This window comes from Chionomys nivalis, chromosome X (assembly GCF_950005125.1).
Source record: "Chionomys nivalis chromosome X, mChiNiv1.1, whole genome shotgun sequence".
Classification (NCBI taxonomy): Eukaryota; Metazoa; Chordata; class Mammalia; order Rodentia; family Cricetidae; genus Chionomys; species Chionomys nivalis.
Genome location: NC_080112.1, coordinates 36,190,977 through 36,205,546, shown reverse-complemented (window position 1 = coordinate 36,205,546; position 14,570 = coordinate 36,190,977). Strand labels below are relative to the sequence as shown.

General features: G+C 41.6%; 1 long non-coding RNA gene across 2 annotated transcripts in view; it reads left to right on the top strand.

Annotated features, from left to right (window-relative positions):
• The first annotated feature begins 1,080 nt into the window (after positions 1-1,080).
• LOC130867929 (uncharacterized) overlaps positions 1,081-14,570 on the top strand; it is an 82,874-nt gene continuing 69,384 nt past the window's right edge. For both annotated transcript variants that reach the window (XR_009056485.1, XR_009056486.1), the window contains exons 1-2: positions 1,081-1,222; positions 3,378-3,476. This is a non-coding gene — a long non-coding RNA (uncharacterized LOC130867929). The remainder of the gene's footprint in view (positions 1,223-3,377; positions 3,477-14,570) is intronic.

Here is a 14,570-nt window from a genome sequence, read left to right as displayed (position 1 = left end):
GAAGGAGAAAGAAAGAAAAAGCTATCATTAGATCATCCCTAATGAGTGGGAATCTTATTTTTTCTTGGATTTAAAAACAATTTGTTCTTTGCCAGATCTAAACATACCGTTAACCTAGAAGAAAAAGGATTTATTTTTTTGTATAACTACATTTAGTAATCTTCATGAAACTGACATCTTAGATAGAAATAAAGACAAAAATCAAATGAAATCTCTGGGATTCCTGATCCCAAAATTATGAGCCTGTTTTAATAAAATACTTAAAATCTACCTTATAAAGAGCCAATTAATATAATTACAGTAGATTGAAATAATACATATACACTGAATCTGTTTCTGTAGACCGTAACTATTGCTATCTATTTTTTTGTTTTTAAATGAGAAAGGTGGCTTATACAACGTATATAAGAAATGCAACTTTTTTAAAAACGAAGGAGCCTATGGTTTTCTGCCATCATCTTCCACCCGCCACCCTCCAAACGCCAACAGCCCAATACCAATTAGCATGGAAATCTTTAGATTGATGCCTCTGAACATTACTGCGGTTTTAACAAGGACGGCAGCATATCCAGGTAGTTAATGTAACAGAAACCACAGGCAGCAACTTGCATCCATCCCCTGCCAGTTGACATGGTTATTTCTTTGCCTCCTCTCACTGGTTCATTCTACTCCTCTTTACTTGATTCCCCACCCCAGCACTCTACCCCGCTTCCCACAAAGCTTAAGGCAGTCACCCGCCGGGCGGTGGAAGTTGCCAGGCAGGGAGTGAAGAGACAGCGGAAGAACAGGGCAGAGCGTGCAGTGCCCACACCCTTAGCCGCCCGTTGAGCGCGGGAAGGTTAGGAGGGTCGGGGTCGGGGCGGATCCCAGGGCCGCCCCCAGTCCTCCAGGGTGCCTGGGACCCGGGAACTGCGACACGAGGCTCAGCCAGGCGCCCAGGGCTGCCCCCCTCCCCCCCGCAGCAAGGGGAGGGCGGTCAGGGGGCGGAGCGCAGCACTGCGCGGGTGGCGGGAAAGGGGCGGAGATGAAGGCTCGGCTCGGGCTGGTCGCTGGACCCAGTAGCAGAATCTGCAGGCCAGGTGGACGAACATACCTCTTGGCTCTAAGGTAGCTCCGTCTGCTTTTCCGAGGGAGCGAGGCTGAGTGGGGGGTCCCGCGGTCTCCCGGCCGTCGCCTTCCCACTGCTGGAGACAGAGCAACGGCGGGCGCATCCTGCATTCAGGTGGGTCCCCCGAGCAACAGTGGCGCCTTGCCGGTTTCTGGGGTCGCCGTGGCCTGGGAAGCAGAGTTTCTGTGGCCATCGTGGGCAAGGGCCGGCCAGGTCCCAATTGCCAGAGGAAGGTGCTTGGCCCCGTAGGGTGCGCGCTTGAACGCGCGCTGGAGCTAGGTGGGGAGAGGTACGGGAGAATTATCGCCTGTGGGATTTCGCTCCTTCGGGTCTTCTGGGAGCGGTCCTCACCTCGACTCCTTGGAGGAGCTGAGCTTCCATGTTGCGTCTGACGACCACGACGCCCTTTACCCATTCGCGATCTGGGTGGTGGTAGCCTGTCGCTCCGACCTTCCTGATCCCCACCCAACAGCCATCAGGACGCCCCCTGTTCCCAGCCCCCGGGGACTGAAGGGACTGGGTGAGGGGAGACTGGTGGCAGGACTGCGGGGGGTTTAGGGGGCGGGGGGAAGGCTGGAGTTACTAGAGTATTGTGTACCAGCGCATCGCCACACCCGGGGTCTCCCTCCTGCTGTCCGAGCTGGGGTGGGGGCTGGGGTGATGGGTGTGCGGGACTTCCCTCCCCGAGGGTTGGCCGCGCACACAATCCTCAGGAGCTCGTGCTCGTTTGCATTGCACGAGAAGGCACGTGGGAGCGGTATTGGTCCTTAGAGGGTACTCAAAGACCTTCTTTGGGATGGCCCAGCGTACGATCGGGCTTGGATAGGGAGAAGATTTTTGGTATCTTTTTTCTTTTCTTTTTTTTCTTTTTTCTTTTTAATGAACATCCTAGGAAGGAGGAGGTGAGGGTCTCAGGGAGACTTGGTTTTCCAGGATTTGCGCAGTTCCTTAAAACAAAACAAGCTTTCGAGCTTTAAAGTAAACGATGGGTAAGTGGGATGCGTCTATGATGTGGGCAAAGAAGCCCGGGCTTGGCCGGGTAGCAAGCCAGGCAGGTTTGGTGGGAGTCTATGCTGTCTCAGCAGGGGGTGGGCGCGGGAAGTGCTTCTTGTGTCTTTGGTTTAACATGTTGGAGCCTGGGAGGAGGCGGACACTTGTCCTGGGAAGACCGGCACTCCGAAGGGCTGCCCCTCTGCTGCGCAGCTGCCCGGGCAAGGCGCTTCCTCATATTTTCAATTAACTACAGAATTTAAAGGTTTGTCTTTATCTTTTCCTGCGATGCAAACCCTTCTTTTTATCTTATGGCTGCTTGGATTCTCTGGTAATTGCTTATGCATATTTTATTCCTCTGTTCTTTTCGTGACTTTTTTTTTTTTTTTAAGGAAAAAAGGATCCATCTGTATTTTAATCAATAGGAGATAGGGAAAGATCTTTTAGGATTTATTTATGTTCAAATCAGGCCCAGGGTACTATGATGAAAACACCCCACCGAAAATCTGTTTAGATTGAACTAAGCTCTGTTCAGATTCAGACTGGAATTTTTATTTTTAAATAGATACCTTATGACCTTGGAATAAAGTAACCATAGCGTGCGTGCCTTATCTCTTTTTATCAGGTTTAGTTATGAAATTCTTTATTCTCAGATTATACAGGGCAAGTTGACTCCTAATTTTAAATGGTAGGTCTCGAAATGACTGTAAATTATGCTGGCACGTGCTTTCTCTTCCCCCTCCCCCCACCTCTCCCCTTCTTCCTTGCTCCCTCCTTCCCTCCCTCAGTCCCTCCCTCCTTTTCTCCTCTCTCTCTCTCTCTCTCTCTCTCTCTCTCTCTCTCTCTCTCTCTCTCCCACACACACACACACACACACACACACACACACACACACGTCTCCCCCCCACCCCACCTTTCTTCCCTAGCCTAGCCTGGAACCGTGTAGGTATCCCCGGATGGTCTCAAATGCGAATTCATTTTCCTTATCTATATTCCCAAGCGTTGGTGAGCAGAACTCCCATATCTTTTATTGAACTATTCAGAAGGTGATTTGGTTGATGACCTGGGACTTCTTATGTTTCAGTTTTTTATCAATTACTTTATTGAACCATTGTGGAAGGAGATGCCTTAGGTAAGTTGCATTGGGAGAGAAAACACTTTGTTGGTATTTCGAAGCAAATATTTTGCCACTTTTCCTCCCGTTTTTCTCTGTTAGATGCCTAGGAAAGATGTAATGCTGATGAATAAAACATGCTTTATTTCTCTTTTATGTCTACAGGTGGCAGTATCGAAGCCAAAAGCTTCCAGAAGTGGTTTCTGAAAAATAAGACTTGAATATATATGAGTAAGCAAACACAGGAATCCGGAAAATCCACAGGTATGTACGACAGTTAATCCACCTATCCAGCTTTATGATTATTGCATTCCAGTAGTACAAGCCCATTTGTTCTTATGTTAAATATTTTTACATTTCTTTCTATTGATTTTTATGAAGTGAAACACATTTTGATGTTCTCTCAGAAAAAGCAAAACTAATCTATTTCAGTTAGTACATTTAAATAAAAAATGCAGTATACCAGATGACTCCAGTTTTTTCACTGTATCCACATGGTGCATTTTAAGGAGTGGCCTGATCCTTGTTAACATTTTTCCTGAAACTGAATCTGCCGGCTGCTCCAAACGATTTTTTGTTAAGTGCATTTCTGACTTGTCTTGTTGAGCCAATGTAAAAACTGTTGCCGTTAATTCCATATCACATTGATCAGGCTTCTTTGTGCTTCTGATCTACCTGCTTCTCTGCCTCCCATGGATGTGTGCAGCCACTACTAGTTTATGCTGGGGCTTTTGTATATGATAGGCAAGCATTCTACCAGTTAAGACAGCTTGGTAAGTTTCTTTTACATTAGCCTTTCTGTATTTAATACCTTCTCATCACTTCATAGTTATTACCTTCCCACTAATCTGTGTATTTGACTAAGCTAAGGGCATGTTAGAGGCAATCAAGTTTGTAAAATTGTGACAGCGAAAAGATTTGATTCTTAGTACTACATTGTAAGATTTTGCATATTAAGGTCTTTAATATTCACATTATTCCATATATTCACATTGTTACCTGTGCTAATTGACTGTTTAGGGACAGTCAATAAAATGTCCCTTTATAAGAAGAATGAAGGTTTCTCTTAGAGTGGGTAGATAGTGTGTGGAAAGGATAGGTATTGGAGGGATGCCACATGTTTATCAAATACTGAAGTATGATAATATTGTAACCTGCCTGGCAGCAATGAAGATGTTCTAAAAAGACATATGTCTATCAGATTATCAGACTTTTGAAACAGTAGACACCGAAGAAATGGGAATTTCCCAGGGAATCTCATGCTTAGAGAAGGAAGAGCCATCAGTCAGTGTGGGTGAGGGTGGGGCGGCGGGACACAATGGCTTATCTCTGGGAAAGAGATTTCATGGTTATAGCAACTTGTCAGAGCACCTTACAGCCATCTAATGATGCTTAAATATGCAAATCCTTTGACGTGGATTTAAACTTTGATCTCACTTCAGGACCCTGACTGACTTCAAGGATACTGGATCTCTTTGTCTCTTTTCCTAATGTGTCCAGTTTGAATAAATTCCCCTTTTCTGCTTTCCATGTTTATCTTGGCTCTTTTAATTGACTTCTTGAGGGTGAATGGCAGGACTGACTTGGCATAGGTGTGACCTCCCCCATGTTTGATAACACCTTATGATATATATATGTGTGTGTATGCATTTACATATATATATATCATATAAATATATGCACACAATTTTGGATGGGAGGTGGGAGATGCTGCTGGGAATGCAAGTCAGGGCCTTGGGTGCAGGCAAGGCATGTGTTCTAACACTGACCATACCCAGTCCTACATTGTGATTTTTGACATTTGCTTTATGGGGGGGGGGCATGAGCTAACAGCAAATATATTTTAAATATATTATAGTTATATATAAATATATATTTCAAATACATATTAAAATAAAATGATATTTTGAAAATTTGAATGGACACAGCTATCATGGTGAGCCATGATTTTAATCCTTGCCCTTGGGAAGGAGTAGCAGGTGGAATCTGCTACGTAGTGAACTCTGTCTCAAACAAAACAGAAGAAAAACACCTTGCAGGGCAGGTTGTAGTTACTCACACCTTTAGTTCCAGCACCTGGGAGGCAGGGCCAGGTAGATCTTTGAGTTCCATATAAATAATATCATACAATAGGAACTCTGCTGTATATGTTCTTTCACAGGTTGTGTAATAAGTAGTTTCTTTGAATAGATTGAATGATAATTTACTTGTTTTCTGTTACATCTTTGCATAGTGTCCAGGATTTGACTAAAATGAATAAAGCATATTTGAACATTATTGCTTGTGTTCTTTGGTTCACATTTTCATGTCCCAGTTCTGCAGACATAAAGCAAAGAGAGTATGGTACTTAGACTGGAGCATTGAGCTTCAGTAGATAGAAGATGTTGACAGTTTTCCAAAATGGTTGTACCAATATAAATTCTACCAGTGGGGCATAAGAGTTCTGATTCCTTTGTACATTTTAAACAATGCCCTTTCTCTCTCTCTGTCTCTCTCTGTCTCTGTCTCTCTCTGTCTTTGTCTCTCTCTGTCTCTCTCTCTCTGTCTCTCTGTCTCTGTCTCTCTCTCTCCCTCCCTCCCTCCCCCAGGCATGCTCTCATTGTATTCGTTCTTGCTGAGGAGCCTGGTCTATAATGCCTTAGCTGAAGTAATCCTCAGCTTCCGAAGCAGGAGACTATAGTCACACATCATTTTTTATATTGAATTTTGCCTATTTTTGAGGAGGGAATTGAGGTATTTTTGTAGGCTTAAAAATACATACTTTCAAACTGTGATAAAATATATACATACAATTAAGCTGTTTTTTCTAGTATAGAGGTAATGACATTAGGTACAACACATTATTAAATAACTATCCATACTATGCATTTCAAGAATTATTGTAAAAGCAAAACTCTGATAAACTATAATGACTTATTCCCTCATGATGTCATGGCAACCAACATTCTAGTTTCTGCTAAGAATTTGACACTGTAGGTGCTTTATGAGTAGAATCTATTCGCTTGTCCAGAGATTCTTGAGTGGTGCCACCTTCTGGCTGCTGAGAGTAACGCTGCTGTACACGTAAGGATACTTCCTGAAGGCTCTGCACTCTGCACAAAGTAGAGTGACTGAAAGAATTGTATTTTTCATGTTTTAAGGAACTGCTATACTGTTCATAGTGTTTAGACCGTTTTACATTCCTAACAATAATGTGAAGGTTCTGATTTCTCCATGGCTTTACCAAAGCTTGTTATTTTCTGTTTTTTTTTTCCCCCAGTAGCACTGATTCTAATTAGTATGAGGTGATCCTTGTGGGTTTAAAAACCATTTTTTTTAATTGAGTAGTGATGCTGAATGCTGTAGATGCCATTGATAACTTGTATATCCTTTGTGAGTGCCTGTTAAAATCTTTCCTTTTTTTTTTTTAAGGCGGTGGCTCAGGCTTGCTTTGTACTTGGTATGTAGCTCAGGCTAGCCTCCAACTGGTCATTCTCTTACCACAGGCTCCCAAGTGCTGGGATTTAAGGCATGAAGTACCATGCCCAACTTTTTACTCACTTTGAATCCCCCTTATTTTATTGTAAGAAATAATCATATTCTGTTTTTGACTCCTTTGTCAGATATATATATATATATGTGTGTGTGTGTGTGTGTGTATTTATCGATTTGGTGATACACCCTGGGCCACTAGTGAGACCCTGCTTTAGAAAAAACAAACAAAAAACCCCTCTTTCTCCAAACCTGGCTTGTCATTTTGCTTTTTTGTTTTTGTTTTTTTTTGAGATACCTTTTTATTCTTAACATGTCTTTTGGTATTTTTAAGAAAGTGTACTCACTTTTTCCATTTGTGACTGCTGCCTTTTGTTCAATCTAGGAAATCTTTCCCTGCTTAAGAGGTTTTTTTTTTTTTTATTTTTAAATTTTATTTTTGAAGCAGGGACTAACAGTCCTGCTCGGGCTGCTTCTAACTTGAGCAGATCCTTCTGCCCTAGCTTCCTGAATGCTAGCTTTACAGCCACGCACTACCCTGATGGCCTTATTGCTTTTAAGGCAGCTCATTAGCTCCAGCCACCTGTGGTAGGAGGAGCTGGTTGCCAGCTGCCTGGGTCAGCTGGCAGACCATCAGGAAGAAATCTCTGTTTAATGTTGAGGTCGCTCTACATAGATGGCAATGAGGAGAGAGCGTTCTTTGATAAACAGTTGACAACCTTGTAAAGCGACAAGCTTGTCCCAGCACAGTGTGTTCCCATTATCAGCCCCTGCCACACAGGCTGCACCCCCTACGCCTGTGTTTTTTACTGGTATAACCGGGATCTGCTTTTGGAAAGGCTCTTTTTTTAATTGCCGAGAGCACATGAAGATAATATATTTGGTAGCTGTCATCTTAAGCTAGCTACAAAATTGTTTAGACCTTTATCTAAAATGCTTGAGTCCGTAATTGCTTTAGGGGCTTGAGACTATTTGTCTACCTAATGAGATCTGAGTTTAAGCATGACTCATATTTATGTAACTTATTCATACTGCTTAACGGTAACCCTATCTATCTATCTATCTATCTATCTATCTATCTATCTATCTATCTATCTATCTATCTATCTATCTATCTCACTGTGACTATGTCATGAGAGGTCAGGCATGACCGTTTTCAGATTTTGCAACATTTCTGAGTATGGATTTACATTGATCAACTTATAAGCACATTTCAAATATGTGCCCCAAGAGTCAAAGCTGGTATCCATTGCTGTAGTAGGTGGGATAAAAGGGATTTAAAAAGTTGTATGTGCTTCCCTCCTTTCTTGGTTCACTGACTATATTTTTAATCCTAGTACGCATGAGGCAGAAACAGGAGGATTAGCTCAATTTTTATACCAGCCTGGTAAATGTATGAGGCCCTATCAAAAATCAAAATAAAACAATTTAAAATGATTAGTTCTTTTTTTTCTTCCTGGATACAGATTCTGTCACTCAAGTAGTCCTAATTACTGTCATTGATTCTTTGTTTAAGTACCAGTTACAGTTGGAGGAACCCACGGGGAAGACTGATAACTACAGGAGAAAATGGGTAAAGTGTATACCTCAAGGTTTCCCGCTCTCCCCAATCACTATTACTGATACTTCCCTCAGGATTTTGTCATCCATTAGCTTTTTGTTTTCTTTTTTTTTTTTAAATATTTATTTATTATGTATATAATATTCTGTATGCCTGCAGGCCAGAAGAGGGCACCAGACCCCATTACAGATGGTTGTGAGCCAACCATGTGGTTGCCGGAAATTGAACTCAGGACCTCTGGAACACCAGACAGTGCTCTTAATCACTGAGCCATCTCTCCAGCCCAGCTTTTTGTTTTCTGCATCTTTATCTTTTTCCTGAATGTTTTGCATTCACACCTTTGCTTTCATCTTTTGAACTTTCCCTTTTCCCAATGTTTAAGATAGCTCTCAATCTCAACACTAAAGGGGCTAAGGCAGGCAGATCAGATATTGGAGGCCAGCCTGGTCTGTGTTATGAGACCCTATTTTTTCGTTTTTGTTATTGTTTTTTCCAGATGGTTTCTTTTGTTTGTTTGTTTTGTTTTGTTGTTTTTCGAGACAAGGTTTTTCTATAGCCTATCCTGGAACTCATTCTGTATGCCAGGCTGGCCTTGAACTCATTTCTACCTGCCTCCCAAATGCTGGGAATAAAGGTATGAATCAACCAATGTCTGATTTTGACCCTATCTTTAAAACAACAAAAATAATAAAATTCACTCAAACAACATAATAAGATACTGAAGGTCTTTATTTTCTACTATCTATTTCTCTACTCAGGGTCTGGATGTGGACCATTTATTAGTTGCCTCTTGTCTGTCTTTCTGAGAATGTGCCACAAGTGCCTTTGTAGGGAACATGGGCATTCCTTTCTAGTCTACTCTTCTGTTCTTTTTTTTTAAATTAAATTTATTTATTTATTTATTATGTACACATGTTCAGACTCCATGTTTGCCTGCAGGCCAGAAGAGGGCACCAGATCTCATTACAGAGTGTTGTGAGCCACCATATGGTTGCTGGGAATTGAACTCAGGACCTCCAGCAGAGCAGGACCTCTGAGCCATCTCTCCAGCCCCTCTTCTGTTTTTTAATTAATCTACTTACCATGCTTCTGGGGTTCCAAAGGAATAGAGCTTTGGTATGATTCCCTGTTCTTTCAATACACCTTTTCATACCATCACAGTCTATATTTAGTTCATTGTCAATTCTGAACAAGTAGGTCTCTTGTCTCTGAAAATCTCTTCTCTCCCGCATACTCACTGCCCCTTGAATGTAGTAATTGCTTTCCAAATGATCTCCCTGAATTGGACTCTGGGTCTAATCTGTCTTGCACTTATCAGCTTTCTTATAACAGATCTAATTATTCCATTTATTCCATATGGACAATTTGTAGCACCCAGTCTTACTTACAAGAGCGATCCAAATTCCACAGCAAGATATAGACTATGAAACCCTTCTGTCCTAAATTATTTGCCATTCCTAGAACATTCCTTGAGCTCTTTCTTGTATCTCTGTTTTTGCTCTGTCCTCTCCTTTGTTTTCCTTTTCTTCTACTGGTGAAAGAACTCAGACTGTATGCTAGGTAAGTGTTCTACCACTGAGCTACTTACTTCCAAGGTTCATTCTCCTTGTCAAAATGTGTTTGGCTTATTAAAATCAGCTCAAATGTACCCTTTTTTTTTTCTAGTTAAGGTCTCACCTGGAACTAGCTAAGTAGCTCATCCTGGTCTTGAACACATCATCTTTCTGCCATAATTATAGATGTGTAATACTATGACCATTCTAGTGTGGCCTTTTTGTACCATTTGGCCATCCTAAGTAGATCTTGTTACTACTGCCTCTGTGTGTATAGGGGAAATGACTGGAATTGCAGGCACTGTTCTTTGCTAATCTTTATATTCCAAGTAACCACCTTCTCAGTCCTTGAAATATTGAAGATTTAATTAATGTTTATAAAGTGAAGTGATGAAGAATACATTATTATCTAAGCTAGGTTTTACTGCTTAACAAACTATCAAACTACCAAGTTTAATTGGTGATTTTTTTTTTTAAACCACCACCCTTAGATCCTGATTTTAGCAGTACAAAATTTGGGTAGGCCAGGATTATTTGGAACTAAGTATATTTTCTGGTGTTCACTTGTGACTTGAGTGGTTTGGAGGATGGCTTTTCTTCTGGCCTTAACTACTTATTCTATAAGCTTTTTAATTTGTAACCATGTAACTCATGCTTGTTCACACTTTGTGGGGTGAGCAGGTTGTAATGCAGTTTAGCCTCTGCATTTGTCTTTGTAATCAATGGCTTCTTTTTCCTGAGGGGAAGGAATGTTCACCACAGCAAGGGCACCCATAGAACCTCTTTTGCGTGGCTGAAAGAAAGCAGCTAGATCATAGGTAACCAAACACTCAGCAAATCTTGTTAGTGTCCTTTCACCTCAGTTAATCTTCTAGCCCGTGTGCATTCTTAAATCCCCCAAGGTCAGATCCAGCTGAGGGTGGGCAGGAGGGACTGTTTAATGGAGTCTTAGTTGAGGGTCAGGTTATTCCTTTTGTCATTACCATAGATCTGACTATCACTGTAACCTGCCTGTTTCATTGCCTTGCGTTTGAGACAAAGCTCTTTTGTAGGTCACTGCAACAGTCTCTTCCTACATGATGGCAGTGGTCATGTTATGCCTTGAAGATTGCTATATACCACAGCAGTGGTTTCAACATTCTAACTATAGCTGTAAGAAAATGCAGAGCTATTTGTTGATAACACACGTAGAGAACCAGGACTGAATTTTGTCAGGTTACCAGTTTGGTTGTATCATTCATGGTCTCTTATCACAGCCTTCCCTGAAGGTAAATGTAAGAGACAACTAGTGAGTTTACTGAATGTAGGTGGTAGTTTGCTAATATTATATAGTTAACAGGCCTACTGTTGATTGCTACATAGTTTTAAGAATGCACATTTAAGATGGATTCGATGCTAATGGCTCTCCTATAATTTGAACACAACATTAGATGACACGGAGGCTGATTTGCATGTTTGTTATCCCTATTCCGGATTAATGATCTACATTAACTTTCATCCTCACCGTCAGTGCTGTGGCATTGTCAGTGTGGTGGGTTTCTAGGCACAGGTTTGTCCCAGCCTGGCATCTGTGGCTCCTTATTGCTTGCTTACCCAGCAGCCCAGTTGTGTGTGCAGGAGGCTCTTGAATTGTATTTTGGCAATAGCAGCAAACCCCAAACTGGCAGGTATTTGACCAGGAAAGTGATGAAGTCTTTATAAATTTGCTTTAGAGGAAGGGTTTGCTGATTTCAGTCAGTGTCAAAGCTTCAGGTTTGTTTAGGATAGGAAGGATAGATAATATCCCTTGGAACAGCTGTATAAAGTCAACTGCTGTGTGCACTGAGGGGCCAGCTTGTGCCTTAGTGACAGGATACATGTATAATGTGGTCATTGACTGTTCTTTCCCCTAGAATGGTAGAAATAATTTGACCAATGGAGCTCAAATGACAGTCCCAGACCCCACCTTTGTTTTTCGACATAGGTTTCTTTGCTGTGAAAACCAGGTGTAGTCTTATATTTATGTGTATTTTGTAGCTATATCTAATGAATGAAAACAAATCACACACACACCCAGAAGAAAGAAGGCTCACAGGTATTAAAAGTGACACTGGTGACTTAGCACATTGAGCCTTGGCATTGCCATTTCTCACACAGGCTTTAGATTCTAATCTCCAAAGTCTCTTCTAATTCTGACAAATGCCAATTTTAGTGCCATGTTTTTTGTTTCCTGACAGTCCTTTCAGTAATATGTCAGCGTAAAACTTACCGTGATTCAAAACATGGTTATAGGGTCTGGGGAGATAAACTTCGGGCAGTACAGTGCTTGTGCTAATACAATGATCTGAGTTTGATCACTAGAATGCATGCGTGCGTGCATGCCAAAAAAAAAGTCTCTCTGGGTGGTTGAGGCACACACCTTTAATCTCAGCACTTGGGAGGCAGAGGCAGGTGGAGATCTGTGTGTTTGAGGCCAGTCTGGTCTACAAAGTAACTTCCATGACAGCCAAGGTTATTATAGAGAAACCCTGTCTCTATAAAACAAAAACCAAAACCAAACCAAAAGCTTGTCTCAAAGTCTAATTCCAGTGCCAGCATCGTAGATATTAGCTCTATTTTATTGTATTTCTAATGCTTCTTATACTACCTCCATGTCTCAAGGAGCTATACTAGCTTCAGATGATGTCATCCTCTAGAACTGGCACCTTTGGACCTGTGATGGCTTCTCCCTAAAACACTGGGGAGATTCACTGCCACCTTTTAGTAGCCTACTGACAACTTAAATGATTGATTCTTTCAGTTAGGCATGGACTTTGGGGGAGCTACCCCAAAATAAAATATTTCTTTGGAAATCCAGTGTACACTGCTTTGTAGAAACTCCTAGCCTTATAACTCAGAACTTTTCTTTTTTCTTTTTTTTTTCTTTTTAAGATTTATTTATTTATTATGTATACAACATTCTGTCTCGATGTATGCCTGGGCGCCAGATCTCAGTACAGATGGTTGTGAGCCACATGTGGTTGCTGGGAATTGAACTCAGGACCTCTGGAAGAGCAGCCAGTGCTCTTAACCTCTGAGCCATCTCTCCAGCCCAACTCAGAACTTTTCTACTGAGCACCTGGCACTCTCCTATACTTCACTCTAGTATACCCCCCACCTTGCCTCCTTGTGTGTGTGCAAACAGGTCAAAGGGTTCTCCACCTTGTTTTGGTGAAGGGTTTCTTATTGACCTAGAACTTGCTAAGTAGGCTAGGATGGCTAGTCATTGAGCCTCAGGCGTCTGCTCCTTTCCACCTTAGTGATGAGATTATAAGCATGTACTACCATCATTACAAGGTTTTTTTTTTTTTTTTTTTTAAAAATAAGCAGGGTTCTAGCAGTTGAGTTCATGTCCCCATGTTTACAAAGCAGCACTTTACTGACTAAATTGTTTCCCTAATTCCATCACGTTAGCCTATGTGTATACCATAAGGCTTCACTCATTCTCTTCCTTACTATGAGTTCTCCCTTTTCTTGGCAGACAGCAGTGTGAGCCTGACGTTCCCATATGCCCCAAAGGAAGGAAATGGTCTGGTCACCTCAAAAGGGCTTCATTTTTTTCTTTTGTCCTTTGTGTCTTTGAATCCCTCAATAGTTGCATGTCAGTCAACCTCATGAGATTTTCTTATGTAAACTGTCAGATGGGACATGCAGTTTCCTAATATGTATCATTTGCATGTTCTTTTTTTTTATTGAAAAAAAAATTTTCCTCCTCCTCCCTGCCTCCCATTTCCCTCCCCCTCCTCCCGCCCCTCCCCCCCTCCCCCCACTCCTCTTCTCCTCCCTCGCCAGTCCCAGGAGCAGTCAGTCATTTGCATGTTCTTATCTATCCTTGAAGTCTTCTGTTTAAACATTAAAAAGTTTGCAACTTTGTGATAAAATATAAGTTTGGTGGTAAGCACCTGCTGGCTCATTACTATATTTCCAGAGGAGGAAAATGGGGATAGACAGTATAGTTTTCTTCAAAATATTTTCTTTAATACTTTTAGTTTCCTAGTTTTAATTTGTCTAGAATGGTGTTTGTAGGTAGAAGATTGATAATGGAGGCACTTTCAGCTGATGGATTCTTTCTTTGTATACACTTATTTCTCTTTGTGCTAAAATGAGGCATGAATCATTATAAGCCCTCCCATTTGTCAGAGGAATTTGCTCCAGAAAATTTGAGTAGCATTAGCAGGCAGTGTACATGGTGTGCATGTGTGTAAAGCCAAGCACAAACCCCCCCACATTACTTACATTTGAACCACTTCATTGAGACAGGGTCCTGCTGTGCAGCACTGGATGGCCTCAAAATGGATCTCCATTTTGAGACTGGGCACTTAGCCAGGTAAGTGTTCAGTGTTGGTGAAGGCTTTGTGTTCCAGTTTTTGACTCTGCTTCCCATCAGTCTTTTTTCCCTGAAAGAGGATGCTGCTGCTTCAAGTATACTCACTCATACATTTATTACTTTCTGAAGTAAATTCTGCAAAATGTTATTAGGTGACTTTAGTCAACTTGGTAATCATCCTAAGTTATCTTACATAAAGCAAGATACTTTTAGACTGGCAGCCAGTGGTTTGTTTAGCACCACATTGCCACAAATGGGAGTAATAATGCATTGTGTTAAACTGAGGACTGGAAGAACTTCTTGGCCTCCATTTTGACACACACTTCCTTGTAGGACAAGTGACTGGTAATTCCTAATCCTGTTTTCGGCCTTCAGATTTCATTGAACCATTTATCACTTGGAAATTAAGGTTGTTCTTAGATTTCAAT